The sequence below is a fragment of the Symphodus melops genome, assembly GCF_947650265.1.
Source record: "Symphodus melops genome assembly, chromosome: 22".
Taxonomy (NCBI): Eukaryota; Metazoa; Chordata; class Actinopteri; order Labriformes; family Labridae; genus Symphodus; species Symphodus melops.
Window position 1 is genome coordinate 3,913,418 of NC_136712.1, and position 14,876 is coordinate 3,928,293.

General features: G+C 41.2%; 1 protein-coding gene across 3 annotated transcripts in view; it reads left to right on the plus strand.

Annotated features, from left to right (window-relative positions):
• The first annotated feature begins 9,463 nt into the window (after positions 1-9,463).
• chrm2a (cholinergic receptor, muscarinic 2a) overlaps positions 9,464-14,876 on the plus strand; it is a 67,263-nt gene continuing 61,850 nt past the window's right edge. For 2 of the 3 annotated variants that reach the window (XM_079335300.1, XM_079335302.1), the window contains exon 1: positions 9,464-9,597. The gene's annotated coding sequence lies outside the window, so the exon portion shown is untranslated. Of the gene's footprint in view, positions 9,598-10,609; positions 11,024-14,876 lie in introns of those variants that run through there. The other variant, XM_079335301.1, reaches the window with a different exon arrangement.

The following is a 14,876-nucleotide window of genomic DNA, read 5'->3' on the forward strand; positions in this document are numbered from 1 at the left end:
AAGCTCCACTTCATTTCGCGCGGTTACCTCCGCCGATGGAGCCCATCGCGGATCAGACTTGATCACAAGAATGAGAAGGAAAAAAAAAAAAAATCTTGTTCTGTGATTGCTGCGGTACACAATCTTTCCCGTTTCACGCCAAACTGCACGGTTCCTATTTCCAGCTTATTGTTGTCCAAACAATATGAGACCGCCGTGTATGGAAGCAAACAAGGAACACAAAAAAATTCCATAAAAATAGAATTTGCATTTATATGACTCACAACTATATCTGTCTGTCATTTCTCATGAAGTCACTATAAATTTGGCATTGTAACTTAATGACACACCAGGAGCCACATTGAGAGTTTCTGCACGTGCTCAGATGGAGTTCTTTCAGAAAACTTTCAACGTGATCTGTCGTGTGATATTAATTTGCTGGTAAAACTTCCTCCACATATTTAGCATGGACACAAACTTTTAAAGGCATTTTCCATCCTGCTGCCTTTACAGCATTGTCACAGAGCGTTTGCCTTTGCTCTAATCATCACAAACTGATAATTAGACAATGCTCGTTGCACATCACAGGCACACGCACAGCTCCTCGTGGGCCTTGTTTTTCCTGTGAATTACTACCTCTCCGGGTTAGTTGTTGTGACTTTTCAGATGTCTCCGTCTGAAGCAGCACAGATTATCTAAGCAGGAGACCATTTGAAAGTTAAAGACAAGAGGGAATAGAGGGAGAGACATAAAAGTCGGAGAAGAAACGAAGAATATAACTTTTAAATAACCCTCCTGTCTGCTTACAAAGGCAGACTTTCCATTACGGGCACAGCGCCTGCCAGAATCAGACAGATTTTAAACATATAATCTGACTATTTGTCTCCAAGCACAGAGGAGCAAAAGGCCAAATTGCCTCTCACAGAGCATTTTTATATCAAAACAACTTTCTCAGTGAGTCACTGCAGCGCTGAGCTTTTGCTTCAGGTGAGGTATTTAGAGGCACAGACACAACAGCAGGTTGGTTTTTTTTCCAGTGTAGTCGCAGGTGGAAGAAACGTTTAAGAAGGAGTGGAGTATCTTCAACAGGACAGACCCAGAGCAAAGTCAAAGTGACGGCCTGAGAAGCAAAGACAAGTCGTGTTTGTCTGTTCTCTTGAACAATGTGAGGGCTGGAAATCCTCCAAGTGAAGAATTACTGACCACAGCCATCCCATGAGGCAACACTTTTAGTTGAAAAGTTACAAATTAAAGTCGACTTTGATGATCAAACCCTGTTTGTGCAAGTTATTCTGCTTACAGCAAACTGTTCTCTCAATTCAACCCTGCAGACAGGCAGTGGTCAAATGGTTTTTAGACGTGGACCTTTTTGCTCATGCGCCTGTCAGAGGTGTCGTTTGTCAACATGCAAGTCAGGTAACTCCTTAGAGCCCGGGACCAGCAAGGGATGACCCTGAACGACCCGAAACTTCTGCATGTCGTCGTCTTTTTTCCTTGAAATACACTCGACCAAATAGGATGGTCTGATATTCGAAGCCTAATTGTCTTAATGACAATAAGTTTCCAACAGTAGACTTATGTATACAGCAATTAAGCCAAACAGCAGACACTAGAGTCTACCATGTCTGCTCATTTTGGGTAGTTGTTTCATTTCGGGCTCTAACAGGGCTGTCTGGAAAAAAGTCTGGACAATGTTGGGTGAGAAAATGTGGATGTTTTAGCTTTGAAGTTTTGAGTGTGTGTAAAAATATTTCACGTTAAACACGAAGGAAAAGCGATGCTACCTACGTTCGTGAATCAATACACTTCCCCTTACTTTGACTGCACTTACTGCATCAAACGACTATTCTTAAAACGTGTCTTTCCACACTACTTTCAGATTAATGATCAAACTTTTTTTTTCTAAGAATGAGCAGTCAGATCATCGTCCAGTGAAGACTTACCCACTGAACTGACAAATGGGCAGAGAACTCACAGTTCACTTGGCGTATAATGGCGTAAGGTTCCAGCTAGCTGTAATGCAGCCGTGAAGTGAAGTTGACTGTGGAGAGGTCACATGGTCCCTGAGGCGTGACATGGAGAGCCAAGTCCTCCTGGTCTGCACGATTTTAGCAAAGGCCCTTTTGCACACTGCACTCTGGCACCGCATTCACCCTTCCTCCAATTATCCCACTTATCTAAATAACAAAACACGTTTCAGGCAAATGAACACACTTCTCATCTAAAGCTTTAGCACAATAAGAGGTTGTGGGTTTTATTTCTGAGTGTCACCATTAATGACATATTCATGTATGCTGCACCCCAAGCTGAGGTTTTGATGCTTTGTCCTGCCGACCCACTAATGCCATCACTTCACTTAATTACCCCCAATTAAGACACTATAAAAGAATTGCAAAGAATTGCTAATGAACTCATTTGGAGACGTGGAAACATTTAAAAGGAGATCCTGGATGGAGGGCAATTAACCCCAGGCATGATGGATAAGCCTCTTCACTCCCTCATCCCCCCCGTTTGTATGCGCAGAGAAAAAGTGAGCTTAAAGGGAAAATCCAGATGAAGATACTGGACATCTCAATCAATATTTCAAGGTACATATCTGCTCCACTTCATCATGAATAAATACAAGAGTTGGTGGATTGATGATAGTTATGCCTTTACATGTCGTTTCATTGGGGTTGAAGAGAGATGAGCTGTAACCCGAACTCCAACTTTTACGAAAACAATCTGCGCCATCGCTTTAATTTCCTGACAGATTTCGTATCCCATTGAATACAGGTGAACTGGCACTACAGACCCCAAAGGTGATACAGTAGACAAACTTAACTTAAAGTCATTATGCCAAGGGGAGCTTTAAAGATGTCCAGAGTTGGGTGTAACGTGTTATAAAGTAATGTTACAGTAATCAAATTACTTTTTTTTCTGTAACATTTTCAGTAGGCATTTCTGTTCTGAACCGTGGAAAGATTGTTACAAGTAATGTCACAAGTAATGTAACTACGGTAATTACTTTCTTCAGGGAGTAATCATGTAATGTACGGCATTTCTATTTTGAGTTACGGGCCACACACTAATCAATAATAATAATAATAAAGTTGCCAAAATAGAAAATCTCAGGTTATTGTAAGAAGTCTCCACAGTTATCGGAAAAACACAACACAGGTTAATGCAGAGGTGAACATGTTACGAGTGTCCATCAGTGTGTTGGAATAATGCTGAAGCTGTAGATTTACCGTGCTAATGGCGCTGCCAAATACAAAGACTTATAGCTCAGCACAACATGCAGAGCAGCAGGCAGGTCACCAGTCTGTAGTGAAACATACTTCAAAATGCTGACACATACAGAACAGTGCCTTCACTTAGGATTGTGCCAAACTGTAAACAGGAGTACAAGGAAAATCCGCACAGTTAGGGAAAAATGAGCAAACGACATCTCATTTCTGAACAAGCACAAATTCCCCAATAAGGAATGTGATTCTGTTCTGTACTCGTTCCTGAGCGTAATTAATTAGTCTGAAGATGAAATTATTGGAAAAGGCATTTTTGCCTTTTCACTGTTTTGGAAGGCAACATTCCTTCCCCGTGCTCTACATCGATTGGTTTCAGATTTAATTTATTCTGCAGCCTTGTCCAAGATGGTCAGTGACCCTCCAAACCTGATTAAGAAAACTAGGTCATACACAAACTTAATTATCTGATGACAGCCTTGATGTTGTGTCATGAATTCAAAACTTGTGTGCCACATTGTTGTTGTCTGATCTGCGGAAGGGGGATTATATAAACCAAGAATGTAGTGATGTCAACCAATGGTTAACAAGCCAACAAGATTGGTCCCCATATTGGAAATGCCTTTAAAATGGGCATTTTAACAGCGTTAATGGGACCTCTGGGTTTCTTTTGCCAGGCTCATGTGACCACTTAAGAAACTGCAGATCTTTGCACTTCCCCATTGCCGCTACTTTTCAACGCTGGAGTTGCCGCTAAACTTTCATAAGCTATGTTTAAACTGAATCAAAACACAATAAAACAACTTTATGGTGATGGTTGGACCAGCTTATAGAGTTCTGATGAGGTATACATTGGGCTCCAACACAACAAGAACGACTAGAAGGACCAGAATGTATTATCAACTCAAACCAACGTCAGTATAGCATAACGCTATGTGATTGGGCAATGCTAGTTAATGAAGCTAATCGTCTTTTTCCTATTCATCAAGTGATCAAAGACCAAAGACTGTTCACATTAGCCCATGGTGGGAGATGCTTTAAGACGATGGTGAGGATTATGTCACCCTTCTGTCTAATAAAGCGGCTCTTAAGGTTTTCAGACAGCTGGATGAAGTCTCTCGATAGCTGTTGGCATTGACTGACAGCCCAACGATCAATAAACACTCTAAACTGAAGCAGGTCTCACTGATACAGAGAGCACTTGAGGTGGTCAACATAGAATAGAACATCACTTAGCCGCAAACATTAGCCAAATCAATTCATGCACTTAATTTCTCTTAAACAAACTGAGCTTATGACTGCTCTGTGACTGCCCGGTTCTTATTCATTGTTCTGAACTTTGTCAACCTGCAACAGTTTTTTGAAAGGACAAATATTCTCAACTCAACAAAATAAAACAGAAGAACTAACATCTACATATTTCCCTGCCAATCATTCAAAAGTGTTAGATTGGGACCCAACCAATTGGAAATCTCAGGGTTCAGATGGCATCACAGATTTCTTTTTTCCTTTCTGCAAACAAAAAAGGATCTTTTTACTGTTTATATTTTTGTATATAGATGTAAAATATTGCCGCAAGCACATGAGAGAGAGAGCTGGGGGTCAGGCGTTCACAAAGACCTTACTGAGCGTACAGAATTTTAAACTGTGCCTTAGCTCTCAGCCGGTCCGTGCAACATAAAGAAAAACTCCTGCTTCGACATAACATGCAGCAAAACAAAGATAGCAAAACCTTAAAAGCTTCGGAGATAGAGAGTCCACTGTGTGCCACCTTTTCCACTGGCAAAAGCGGGGAATGGTTTAACAAAATAAAGGATTCATATGGTTGTACTTTTTTGGTACTCTTCTGTCGGGGTACCCTGACGGGTCCCGTTTTCTTCGTCTTTGAACTTAATTAATAGCGGCCTACACTTTGTTTGGCTGCTATGACGTCACACTATTTCGTAGCTGAGGTGACTAGCTCTATGTGGCTTACACTCCGCTTAACAAATAAAGGGTACTGTTGGATGTGGAAACGCAAGCAACATCAGGGTTTACCGTACCGAACTGATCCAAACTGTACTGAACCAGACTGGATCGCTTGTTGGAAACGGGCCTTAAGATTAGCAGTATATATAAAAAAAAAGTCAGCTCCCAGCGGCTTCTTTATTGAGGACTTTTTAGTTTAAAAATATTTGTCTATAAAATTTATTTAATATACGGCCAAACCTGTCTTTTCTGCTTAAATATGGCTTTAGAAAACAGAAATCCGACTCTTCATTCCACATTGGAGATTATGATCACGGCTTCGATGCATTTCAAGTGTTCCGACTTCTTGAGTTTTTTTTGCCTCGGTTGTGTGAGAGAGGATGACATGTACAAAAGACAACCGTTTGACAGTCAAAGAAAACAGTCTGACAAGCAGAAAGCTTTGGATCATACAGAGAGGCATATAAGGAGACTAACTGATGTACAACATAATGGAATCGATGAGTGTTTTCACCCTGATGTGAGGACGGGATCTGAACGTAGAAAAGCGTGCAGCTTCGACAGGTTCAAACAGGAGACCACACAGCAGCCCTGACAGCTCCGTGCAGCCATGAAAGGAAAAAAAAATACAGTAACACTCAGTTTTATATATGCACTTTGATGTATCATACCATTTACAGGACAGTGCATTAGAAGCCTCTTTGTTCACGGCGTCTCTCTCACTTGGGCAGCAGGGGAGTCCATTAGAAACTGGGATTTTCCTCAACTAATTGCGGTGCACTCAAGCCGGCCTTTGAGGCTGGTCTTGTTCATCAGCATGACACAGGTGCAACATGCAACATGTGATCTAATGGGACGTGGCCATTTAGGCACACACACAAACACACACTCAAACAGCAACTACGTCTTTTTACTGAGAGTCGTGTGTTTTATGGTCCTCGAGTGAATGTAGAATATGTATTCTACAACAACAGTCCAACAGTAGAATTAACAGACACTATAACAACGACAGAAGATAGATAAAGCCGTATCATTCGCTATGGATTGTGGGAAGAGTAGTTCCTTGACTCGGGACAAAAATTATGTTCACAGTCTTGCACCTCTTTGCCTTTTTTTTTTAATGCCGTTTTGGCAGCGAATCAAATGTGCTTATTGGGGTTGCTGGTTGTCTTGGTTCCAGGCTTCAATCTCTTGATTTTGTGAAAAATCAATGAACGACTTGAATGGAGAAATTTACATCCGGAAACAGAGCTGCCGAAGAAAAAGTGAGCGGTCACTGTTGTGTCTATAGACTTCAGATTTTCTTATAGTCAGGGGGCCAAACATCAGGGGCCTAATCTGCTTAGCATGCATGCATTAACTGTGACTATCGAAAAGCATGTGGCTTTTTTCATGTCACCTTGCATATTAATTGGCTTCGACAATCATGATTGGATTCAATAATAAGAACAGACATATTCTTATTGTTTTGCTAATGACCCATGGCTGAACCTGAAGCACTTATTCAAGCCATTAGCCCGTTCTCACAAAGTTTAAATATGTAAAACTGTCTGACATCTGTCACTACGATGAAAACGGCTTCTCTTCTGTATCTTATTTTATCGTCTTCACAGACCTCTCCTACTTTATATGCAACCTCTACGCATCATTTCCGCATACCAATTTATACTCCTCAGCCAGACGAGCCACATTGTTAAATAATTCAAGTACAGTATGTATGCATCTCCCAAAACACGGCTGCTTGATATACTTTAATTGACAGCCGAGGTTCAAGATGGCACCATTCAAGCTGTGCCTAATGGCTTCTTTCTCCAAATTTGCAAACAAATAAAAAGTCTGAAAAGTGATGAGATGAAGTGTGGAGTGATCGCGTCGTAAGTGTGAGTACGGAGGGGAGGTGGAGGAGGGAACTGTTCTTTTTCGCTATAGGAGTACAATCATTAAAATGAAGTTTGTGTTGACTGTGGGTGTGAGTGGACCTGGAGGAAGAGGCTGTACGTCGGGGCTGTGCAAAAGCATCTTCTCTTTTTCACTTATATCGTATCGTATGGTACTGGTCAGCTCATATACAAACAAAGGATAAACTTTATTGACTTTAAATCTCGTCTTATTGTGTCGTATTGTGTCATATTGTGTGATGTTGTATAATATTATATCGTTTCCTGTTGTATCATATAATGTTATATGGTGTCACATTGTATTATAACGAGTCATGTTGTATCATGTTGAATCGCGTCACGTCATATGGCGTTACATCGCGTCATGTTTTTTCAAAATAACTTTCAGGAGATTGCTTGGAGCAGCACTTTTAAAACAGGCTGTGATGGCTGCAGTGTAAACCTCTGGGGCCATTGTTCAAGCTCGAAGTTGACCACTTGATTCTAAACGAAAAAAGACTCAGCAAAGTTCGCCCTTTTTGTCTGACTTTGATTTATTGCAGAAGAAACACTTGTATTGCTCTTTTCAAAGACACCAGACTCCATTGACAACACACTCATTTCGCCAGACAGACACTGGAGTAACCTGTTTACTGCTGTTACTCTGTTTGTCTTGTGCTTTGCTGATATGTTATTGAATCCGCAATGTTACAAACAAACAAACAGATTGGTGGTCGACGAGTTACTCCCGTGTTCTACCCAGTAAAAACACTTTTTATTTTTGAGAATGGAGTCTGGGGGCTTTGAAGAAAGTCATGAAACAACTTTGACTTTGAACAAAAAAAAAGATCACATAATCATAACAATAGGTCCATTTCTGTGGGGATTCCTTTAGTAACATAGCCCCCTTGGATTCCATTGCTGCCGTTACAGCCACTTTTCCTGCTTCTGGTTGAAGCAATCCCAAAACTTCTATGTACTCATAAGTGACTTCGACTTCAATCTATCTTAATTATAGGGTTCAAGTTTAAAGAAAACTGAATCCTCCCTGTGAGAGGATTACACACCACACACAAAGAGAGAGGGAGAGGTCCTTTGAGTGGAATCCCCCAGTAGGTGTCAGTAAAACATCCCCATCCACGTGTTTATTTTCACGAACAATCTTGCCTTTTTTGGCAGGTTTATTAAGCAAATAATAAATAATGTCAAATCACACTAAGCCTTTAATACCACCAGCCCTCGTTTCAAATGCAACGCAGTAATAAATCAGACAGGAGCTCTCCTCCTAAACTTGTTAGGCGGGTAAATCTCAATAAAGTGCCAGTCAGTTATGATAAAACGAACCATTCGACGCAAGGAGAGAGAGAGAGAGAGAGAGAGAGAGACAGAGAGAGAGAGAGAGACAGAGAGAGAGAGAGTCAGAGGGAGGGAGAGAGAGAGAGTCAGAGGGAGAGAGAGAGAGAGAGGGCCGTATGTATACAACGTGACGAAGAGCAGCCTCCGCTCGGCCATGTGTTCAGATGATCAACAGGCTCCCTGTGGGGAACGAGTTCATGTCCTACAAAGAGAGCGACAGAAATACCAACTCTCTACATGAACTTTAATTCTTCTTTTGTACGCTTTTAATTGTCCCCGTTTCGAATTTCATTAAAAAAAAAAATTCAAAGTATCAAATTAAGAAGAACCATTTAATGCCTTTTATTCTGTCTTGCTTAGAGATATTCAGAAACGGATTTGCTTCACTCCCACAGGATTGTCCCTCTCAGTTGTGCTTAAAATGGGGACGTATGAACATTACATTTATATACTTAATCATGGCATTGAGGGTTGTTTTAAAGACAGTGTTGTCTCCTTTGAAAACATAATACATTTTTTGAGGGGAAGAAAATCTGCCTTTTTTTATCGCCTCTCCAAATTTGCGCTCTCCTTGGTGCTGAAAGTGTGAGTAATTTATTTTTCTGAATGGAAGTGGAACTATCAGCTCAAAGGTTTAAAAGTTCCCTTCCACAAAAAAACAACTTTTTACTCTACAAAGTCCACAAAATGTAAGAACATGTAAAAAAAATAGGCAGTGCCTTGTGTCCTAAGCTAAGCATGCGATTGAATTGAAATTGGTGGAATGCGTCTCATCCTGCTGATTTGATGTGTTAGCTAAGCATTCCTACATTTTGTGGACATTATGGGTATTTTTAAAACAGGTTTTGTTGGACTCCGTGCGAAACATTCAGGTTGTTTTTATCGAATAAAAAAAAAAGCAAATTAACGACAATCATTATCGTCAAAAAAATCCCTGCCTACTTCTTATGGCTTTCTCACTGTGTCCCTCCCTCTCTCTCTCAATCCCCCCCCCCCCCCCCCCCCCCCCACACAACACATACACACACTTACACACACGCACTCTCACTCCCCCCCACCTCCCGACTTTCTCTCTTGCAGCCGAGGCGCTTCTCGTCTCCAAAGCCTGTCTCCAGAAGCATGTCCTCAGACATGCAGCCACGGTGCGATGAAGCGGACCAAAAGACGCCACCACCATGACAGAATGACAGCAGGTAAATCCCGATCATCTTTTTTCTCCCCCCTTCACGTGTGAACTGTAGCGTGTTTTACTCTGATAAAACCAGAAGGAATCTATATTTCTCAAGCAGCTCTTTGACACCAGGAGATAGAAGGTCTTCTCCACAGTGACTGAGCGAGCGACAAGTCCAACAAAGAGGGACTTGTTATGGCCAGCAATCGAACCTGGGACTTTTGTGATGTGGGGATGTGCCCCTAAAACCACCCGGTTGCTCATTCATCAATGTCGACACCTGTAATCATGACCCATCAGCGCGTAAAAGGCGAAATATAGAAACTCGGTCGCGTAAGTGAGTGTGTCTTTTTGTCTTTGATACAAAACATTCAAAGTTCTGCTGCGATGAATACGTGTGGCTTAACTTGTACGGAGATTTAACAAAGAACAATCAACCAAAGTCGGAGTTTATGAGGACAAAGACGAGATGCCATCAGTTAAAATAACGTGTTCAAATCAGGCTAACCAATTTCTCCTCCTGTGGGAGCTTTGCATGATGAGCAAAGCGACGTCGTATTTATTTGTCAGGCTTCATCCACAGCTCCTCGTGCCAAATGGCGCAACTTAGATGAAGATGGAAACTTATTAGTGATTTATCTCGTGTTATTTTCCGATTATCGTCAAGAGAAAACAGCCTCAGTGTCATATTGTCAGGGTTGATCGTTTAATGAGGACCACCATGGGCTTATTTTTTAGCCAAATATGTCCAACCACTGACAACAGATCGCGCTCTGGCTCCACATTCATCTAATTAAATAGTCTGTCATTCTTTATATTCTCAGTCATTAAGCACATCTGTTTCAAACGATTTGATAAACAACGTTGATCTGAAGAAACGGTTTACCAGTAAAATGTGCGCCGATGGCACTCTAATGCGCAATGGCTAAAAGCGTCCTCCGTCTCCGCTCATTCCTGCCTCAGAGTACAGCAGGTTACTCTTTCTGTCTTTCTTCGCTGATATTTCATCTGTGCTTACTTAAAAGTGGTGAAACATGATCGTGTGTCTGCTTCCGCTTGGGAGCTCCTCTGCTGTCGATCGAGCAGTCATGATTTCCTGCGTGTTTCCAACCACAGTCTGGTGGTAAAATCGGTGTTTTATGCGACCATTGTGATTCCTGGGTTTTCAGTCGTTAAACTAATTGTCCGACGCCGGTATGTCCACATTGAGATCTCCAATCCCATTTTAGAATGAGACGCGTTTTCGCCTCCCAAGCGCAGCCTACGTGCGTAAAAGCGCGACGCAGGGATCAGAGAAGACAGTCTCCGGCTGGTTTGTGTCGGACTGTGTCACGGCTGGGCTTATGGATGAGATGCTTTACGCGCACTTGATCTCTCAAATCATGCTCGGAGTGACGTGCAGCGAGGTCTCTGGCTACACATCCACGGGAGGACGCGTTATCCTGAAGGTAACGCTGTGATTAATCAAGCTTCTTTTGCGCAATTTTTAGGCTGGATGGCCAATTTATCTGAGAAAACACAACAATCAATAGCTTAATCCTTTTATGTAAACACAAAGGGAAGACACATCGGCTGTACTTTTCCCATCATGGTTTGGATATGCCAGTGCAAAACAAAGTACTTCTTGTGATGGATGGAGGCAGGTTCTAGTTTTCAGGTTTTGGCTTCACCTTGGCATTAACAAGAGAGGTTTTGTAGTTGTAAGTGGAGCTTGTGAATCCAACACATTGGAAAGTCATTATCACTTGTTTTCAGCAAAGGAAAATCTGTGAATGCCAGGTGTTGTGGCTGTGTTTGAATGAGGCTTACAAAAGGACCCTGCTGCTTATACCTGCTAATTATGGAACATAGGAGATGGAGCCCATGTGGATTATAGGACATAATGATATGTTGTCTTTATTTCTATAACTGTTTGCTTCATCTGTGGAATAATTACTCGCATATTTAGAGACAGATCCCAAATAATCCTGCAGATACGCCTCATCTGCAGCTGCCATGTGCAGAGATTTGATATTTCGTCTTGCATCGTGAGTGCTGTGGATTGACCTTGATTAAGTCTCAGGCTGTAATTAGTTTTTGTTTGAAAGAGATGGCAGGTGAACAAGAAAAACGACTGACCTAGACTTTAGTATATCTGTTATTGTCGCCTGGTAGGTTAATGCTGTTTTTTGGGGGTCTTTTTCCACATTCATGCATGACTTCAATTTTGAGTTTTGAGTCGGGAGAGAAAAAGGGAGAGGGTTTTGCATTTTGCTTGTGTCTGGAAGCCATTACAAAGTTTCCATCAGTCGCCTTATGATGCTGTTTTGAAAATAAGTGAAGACTTGAAGAGCTTGTGTGTGTCGCCTTGTTGTGAGCGATGTGTTTCTATCAAAAGATAACAAATGTCTAATGTATAAAAGTAGCATTTTTTGAACCTTCGCCATTAGTTTGCCTGCAGATATGGAAACTTGACAGCTTATTAGGCGATATAAGAAATGTATAGGGCCACAAATATCCCTTTCACAGAATCCTAAAAAATATCAAATGCAATCAATTTAAGAACTTTTTACAGGTTCAAATACATGTAAAAATTAACCTATTCAAATTCAATTCTCAAAGGAAAAAAACTCAGATTTTTATCTGCATATTGGTGGGAATATGAATGGCAGATCAAAATCTGGAGAAACACCCCATTTTTTAGCACTGCCATGTTGGAATACATTTAAATAGATGTGTGTGAAGGAGAAGTTAACCGTCCCTTTTTACAACATTTGACATCCATATCAATGATTCTGGATCATACATGAAACCAAACTTTCCAACACATTGCATCATTGCCCTGTGCAACTTTGAAGAAGTTTCTCACACTTGTTGCCCTCTTTTTTTCCCGTCCTCATCCTGAATGTGCGACGCCCTCATGTAGATGGAGGAGCTTTTGATACACTGCGACTGAACAGTTAACTGACAGCTTTTCCAATACCTCTCGCCCCTCTGAGGTTTACCGAGGTCAGACATATGCCCCCCCCCCCCGACTCAATTCCCTCCAATATCCTGCTCTGAATCTATTGATATCACATTAGAGTTGCGGATACTATACTATAGCGGCTTTTCCTTTCTTTCTTTTTTTACTGGAGCTGTCAGTGAGTTTTACTATGATAGCAAATTATAGCTTTCATTGATTTGCTTGGCCAGCTTGGCCGATTCTGCATGAACATTGCAGATCGGCATGTCAGTCGATACTGATGGGGGAGAGCTAACGCCCATAGGGACCATAATCGTTCAAATGTATCAAAGAATTTCCACGCTTTAGTAGAGAATAACACATTTTTGGATGCTGAGAGCCCCCTGTGGTGAAAACAAGGCGGCATGGATAGATTTGATTCAACTGAGAGTTTTCTGATTTCTCCTTCATGTTGACGTGATCACATTGGCGTTAACCACTGACACGCATGCGAAAGCCTAAATGGTAATATTTGTTGGTCACACTTCAGAGGAGCAAAGTGTGAAGGAAGAGGCTCCTGCTGTATCTTCCTTCACGAATTCACATTGCACACATATTCATAAATGTGCATTTTTGGCAGAGGTGGAGAACACCGTTAGAAGCAAGGTCTTTGCTTTTTTTTTGAAAAGTTAAATTTAGCCGCAGGGATGCCTCATTCCACGGACATAAGCTCCTCTGTTGTAGAGCGGCTGCACAGTGCACATTAGTGAATCTGTGTAGCTGGCGCGCTTAGAAAGGAATGTCTAATTATCACGCTTTCAACCGCAGTAGGCTCCTCTATTTGCACTGATCTTCTGCTCCTATCGAGTTCCTTTTTTTTTGTCATTACACAATTATTTATTTTCATTTGACGCAATTAAAAGGCTATTTTGCACATAGTGGCTGAGCTGGAAAGTTTGTGCAGGATCTACTAGGGTGTTGAAGGAAGGTGTGATTTTGCAGAAACACTAGATTGGCGCTGGTTATGTGTGGACATTTTGTGGAAAGGATGAAAAGAGGTTTTACATAATGTTCATTGCATGAAAAAGGGGTGGGGGTGCATTTGTCTCATTGAAGCATCTAAAATAGGGTTTTTTAATGTCCATGCAGATTAGTGTCTAGATGTTAATGCTGCACCTTCAGCTACAGTAGTTGGACAAATGGCTGGTGTAGCCTTTAGCTGTTCGTCTTATCAGATCCTAAGTGATTGCAGAGCTTCACAATATGAAGTGCTATTAAACAACCTCAACAAGAGGCATTGACTGAAAGAGATAGGAGGGGGGGGATTCCTCCTTAAGGTCATTATCTGGCAAACAGAGAGAGTGGGACGAAACAAACCGGTGTAATTGCATTTGTAACAAAAGACTCGGAATCAATGGACTAAGCACTACTTACAGCATTGTGTCAGCGTTTTTCATCAACATGCAGATGGATCCAGTCAGCCTGTAATTGCTCATAAAGTCTATTCTTTGAGGAAAATTCAGCAGCTCCTTGAAGTCTGTAGTCAGCGTGGACTCTGACATTTGAAAGTCATGAGAGTGAAGTGTTGCATTTAAGTGTTTGCGGTGATTACAGCTGAGCTCCAAGTGGTGATTGACAGCCAGGACATGAACCAAAAACTCAGCTAATAAAAAATGTTGGAGAAAAATATTGTACTATAAGTCTCACTCGAGGTTTGAGCAGTGCTGTAGGGTATTGGACTCTTGCTTTTGCTGCCACTTGGGGGCAGCAGAAATGAACTGTTGATGACCAATTTGCTAGCACACGGCAGCAGCTAAATTCTGAACATTAAATGTTATCAAGTTGTTTTCCTTGCCTGGCAGATTGAAGTCCTGTAATCACTCTTCCTTTGGCTTACTTTCTTGTAATGCTTTTTCACTTTTAGATACTCTGCGAGCTAGCTGCTAATGTTGTTTGTTGGCTTTTTTGGTGGTTCAGTGTTGGCGTACTGTGGAATCTTAGTTGATTTCTGCTAAAAAAATAAATAAATAAATCGATTTGCACATAAGACCAGAGGACATCGATTAAAAGTATTTAAATTGTGGGATTTCAACCACAAATTCTATCAGAGATCATTTTAGAAGCTTACAAAATTTAAACAACATTGGACTGCGAATGCCAAATTTAAAAATCAAGAATTTTTACTGAAACATTCAGATAATACAAGTTGATGAAACGATTCAGAATGAAAATGGTCTGATACGAATGTCCTCAGGAAATTTGCCAACACAAGTTTCATCACCTTAACATGAAGTGGATTTCCACGAGCAGGACATTTTTCCATAAAGAATATAAGCAGTTTAATATCATGAGTTGACCTGACATGCATCTAACAGTAG